This window comes from Myotis yumanensis, unplaced genomic scaffold, assembly GCF_028538775.1.
Source record: "Myotis yumanensis isolate MYYU_CA2020_CCGP unplaced genomic scaffold, mMyoYum1.0.hap1 SCAF_3, whole genome shotgun sequence".
In the NCBI taxonomy this organism is placed as follows: Eukaryota; Metazoa; Chordata; class Mammalia; order Chiroptera; family Vespertilionidae; genus Myotis; species Myotis yumanensis.
The window spans coordinates 94,791,243-94,795,711 of NW_027223754.1; the positions used below are offsets into that span (position 1 = coordinate 94,791,243).

Here is a 4,469-nt window from a genome sequence, read left to right on the forward strand (position 1 = left end):
TTATTTCTTTAAACATGTTCTTTGTTTCTTGCTCACATTTTTTAATGAAAATTCTAAAGAAATAACAAAGTGGGAATAGAGGAATCGTACCTCAACATAATAAGAGCCATAAATGACAAACCTTCAGCCAATATCATACTCAATAGGCAAAACACAAAGAGAGCCACACCTAGAGAAATCATAATTAAAATGGCAAACGTTAAAGACAAAGAAAGACTCTTAAAAGCAGAGAGAGAGAGAGAGAGAGAGAGATGAAATTACCTACAAAAGAGGTCCCATTAGAATGTCAGCTGTCTTTTCAACAGAAACACTTCAGGCCAGAAGGAATTGGCATAAATTATACAAAATAATGAAAAGTAAGGGTTTGAATCCAAGACTATGTATTAAGCAAGGTTATCACTTAAAATTGATGGTGAAATAAAAAGCTTTCTGAACCAAAAATTTTTAAAAAATGGTTAAAGGAGTACATTGCCACAAAACCATCAATGCAAGAAATATTAAAGTGACTGATTTGAAAACAAGAAGAAAAGAAGAGAGAGATGATCATAGGCATAAAGTAAATAAAAATGTCAATAAATAAATATCTTTCAATAATAACTTTAAATGTAAATGGACTAACTGCTGCATTCTAAAGACATAGCGTGACTAAATGGATAAGAAAATATGACCCATATGTGCTGTCTACAAGAGGCCCACCTCAGAACAAAAGATACACAGAGACTGAACGTGAAGAGATGGAAAAAAAGATTTCATACAAATAAAAATGAAAAAAGAAAAAAAATGAACTCAGGTAACAATACTCATATCTGACAAAATAGACTTCAAAACAAAGGCCATAACAAGAAACAAAGAAGGCCACTACATAGTACTAAAGGGGATTTTTTAAAAAGAAAATTTAACCCTTGTAAACATATATGCACCCAATACAGAAGCATCCTATATAATAAAAGCCCAGCGACCTAAATGGTGGAACAACCAGAATGACCAGAGACCAAGGTGATCAGGCAGGCAGATAAGTGGTTAGGGGTGATCAGGCAAGCAGGCGAGTGGTTAGGGGCAATCAGGCAGGCAGGTGAGCAGTTAGGGACAATCAGGCAGGCAGGTGAGAGGTTAGGGATGATCAGGCAGGCAGATGAGTGGTTAAGGGCAATCAGGCAGGCAGGCAGAGTGGTTAGGGGCAATCAGGCAGGCAGGCAGGAAGGTGAGTTAGGAGCCAGTAGTTCCAGATTGTGAGAGGGGGAAGGCTGGGCTGAAGGACCCCCTCCCATGAACAAATTTCATGCACTGGGACTCTAATCTATAATAATAAAAGTGTATTATGCTAATTAGACTGGATGTCTTTCCGGATGAAGCCAGGGCTATGAAGGAAGCCTGGGTTCCAGGTGCCTGCTTGGGTCACCAAGGGGCATGGCCAGCCTGAAAACAGCCCTCAGCCCCTCACCCAGGCTGGCCAGGCACCCCAGTGGGACCCCCACCCTGATCCAGGACACCCTTCAGGGCAAACCAGCCGGCCCCCACCCATGCACCAGGCCTCTATCTATACTAATACAAGGGTAATGTGCTAATTAGACTGGGAGACCTTCCAGGAGACCTTCCAGACGTTCTTCTGGACAAAGCCATGGTGGCGGGGCAGAGGTAGAGGTGGTTAGAGACCAAGAGGGGAGGGCAGTTGTGGGAGATCAGGTCAGGATGGGACAGCAGTTGTGGGTGATCAGGCTGATGGGGAATGGGTCCATTGGGGGTAAGCAGACCAGCAGGGGGCCAGTTGGGGGTGAGCAGGCCATCAGTGGGGGTCAGTGGGAGGTGATCAGGACAGTGGGGGTGGCAATTTGGAGTGAGCAGGCCAGCATGGGGGCAGTTAGGGGTGATCAGGCTGGTGGGGGAGCACTTGGGGGCAAGCAGGCCGCTCGCAGGCCAGCAGGCAGAGTGGTTAGGGGCAATCAGGCAGGCAAGCAGGCAGGCAGGTGAGTGGTTAGGATCCAGCAGTCCCAGATTGTGAGAGGGATGTCTGACTGCCAGTTTAGGCCTGATCCCTGTAAACAGGCAGTTGGACATCCTTAGAGGGGTCCCAGATTGGAGAGGGTGCAGGCCGGGCTGAGGGACACCTCCCCCCATGCACGAATTTTGTGCACCGGGCCACTAGTGTGTGTGTGTGTGTGTGTGTGTGTGTGTGTGTGTGTGTATGTGTGTGTGTATATATATATATATATATATATATATATATATATATATATATCCTATCTAATAAAAGGGTAATATGCACATTAACCATCACTCTGATACAAAGATGGTGGCACCCATAGCCACAAGATGGCGGCGCCCAGTCCCCTCAGGCCCACTGGAGTCCCCAGTACTTTCAGCCCGAACTGATTACTATGGCAAGTGGACCAAGAAGGTTTTCAGCAAGTGTGAGAAGCAAGCCTTGGTGGGATCAAGGCAGAGCCGGAGGGCTCAGGGCCACTGCCTTCCGGGGAGGCCCTCGGAGTTCTGTTCTGAAACTGCAGGGACCCGCTCCAGCGGGGGGTTGGGGAGAAAGCGCCCCTGCTGCCTGCCCAGTGCCAGGTCCCTGGTTAAGAGAGCAAGTCCAAGTCATAGCCACAAGGCCTGGCAGGGCTGTCTCACCCCGGACCATCATGGCTGAGCTCTGGCGGGGGCAGCGAGCACCTCCGGGATCATCGGTGGAGCGGGTGTGAGTTGAACATTTTAATGAAAATGGGACGTCTGCACCCTGCCCCACCATGTCCTGATCCCAGCGAGGAGAGGGCAGCGGGATCGGAGGTGCAGCCTCAGGACCCAGTTAGGAAGCACCAGGGCTCAGGAGAGGCTGGGAGCAACCTGCAGGCGCGCTGCGAGGAAGAGGTGCTGAAGCGCCAGGACGCCGAGGACCGGCTGCTGGAGGCTCACAAAGGTGCAGACGAGGCGGCTCTTGCCGGCACTGAGCTCGAAAAGCACATTGACAGCCTGATGGACGAAATCGCCTTTCTGAAGAAGGTGCATGAAGAGGAGATGGCCCAGCTGCAGGCACAGATCCGTAAGCTCAGATCTCTGTGAAGATGGACGTGTTTTCCAAGCCTGACCTCTCCGCGGAGCTCAAAGACATCCGCGCCCAGTACGAGAAGCTGGCTGCCAAGAACTTGTAGAATGCCGAAGAATGGTTCAAGAGCCGCTTCACCGTGCTGACCGAGAGCGCTGCCAAGAACACCGAAGCGGTGTGCGCACTGCCAAGGATGAGGTGTCCGAGAGCCGCCGCCTGCTCAAGGCCAAGACCCTGGAGATGGAAGCATGCCGGGACATGAACGAAGCGCTGGAAAAGCAGCTGCAGGAGCTGGAGGATAAGCAGAACACCGACATTAGTGCTATGCAGGACACAATCAACAAATTAGAAAATGAGTTGAGAACTGCAAAGACTAAAATGGCACAATATTTAAAAGAATACCAGGACCTCCTCAATGTGAAGATGGCTTTGGACATTGACATTGCAGCTTACAGGAAACTCTTGGAAGGTGAGGAGACCGGCTCAGTTTCACCAGCGTGGGAAGCATAGCCAGCAGCTACTCCCAGAGTTCCCAGGTCTTTGGCCCATCTGCCTACGGTGGTTTACAGACCAGCTCCTATTTAATGTCCGCTTGCTCCTTCCCTTCTTAATACACCAGCCACGTCCAGGAGGAGCAGATCGAGGTGGAGGAGACCATTGAAGCTGCAAAAGCCGAGGAAGCTAAGGATGAACCCTCCTCTGAAGGAGAAGCTGAAGAGGAGGAGAAGAAGGAAGAGGCTGAGGAAGAGGAAGGAGAGGTAGAGGAAGAAGGTGCCAAGGAAGAATTTGAGGACACAAAGGAGGAAGAAGGAGAAGATGCCCAAGAAGCTGAGGACGAGAAGAAAGATGAAGGTGCTGGGGAGGAGCAAGCAACCAAGAAGAAAGATTGAGCCCCCCTTTCCTTAATTATTTCAAGAATAATCCTCCCGAAACCAGGTCAACCCGGTCACCAACCAAGCAGTTGAGTTCCCGATACTATATGAATTAAGAAGTCAATATATGTAACATTCTGAGGTGACTCAGGTTGGACATTAAATGTTGTGCTATGACTTTTCTCCTTATGCAGAGTATCTGTTTGCTTGCAGAGTGGCTTCCTGGCTTGCTGCCAGCCTGTGCATGGTCCATGCTTATGAGTTCAGGATCTATGGCAATGTGAATAATTCAAACGTTTACAATAAAAACACATGAATACATGAATTCACTAATGTTAATGTCAAACTTCATGGAAAAAAAATAGTCCTTTGAATCTTTGGTGGTTAGAAATTAAAGACCTCAAATCATGTGCAATAAACAGTAAATAAAGTTACACTGAATAACAAAAAAAAAGAAAAAATACATCAGGGGCCAGGAAATGTTCAAAGAACTGGGGAACCATTCCCAAGTCAGGAAGGGAAGTCACAGGATGTATATTATTGCTACGAATACAGTATTTCCT

At 48.2% G+C, this 4,469-nt stretch overlaps 1 pseudogene; it reads left to right on the forward strand.

Annotated features, from left to right (window-relative positions):
• The first annotated feature begins 2,712 nt into the window (after window positions 1–2,712).
• LOC139006257 (neurofilament light polypeptide pseudogene) lies at window positions 2,713–3,924 on the forward strand (annotated as a pseudogene).
• Window positions 3,925–4,469: the final 545 nt, after the last annotated feature.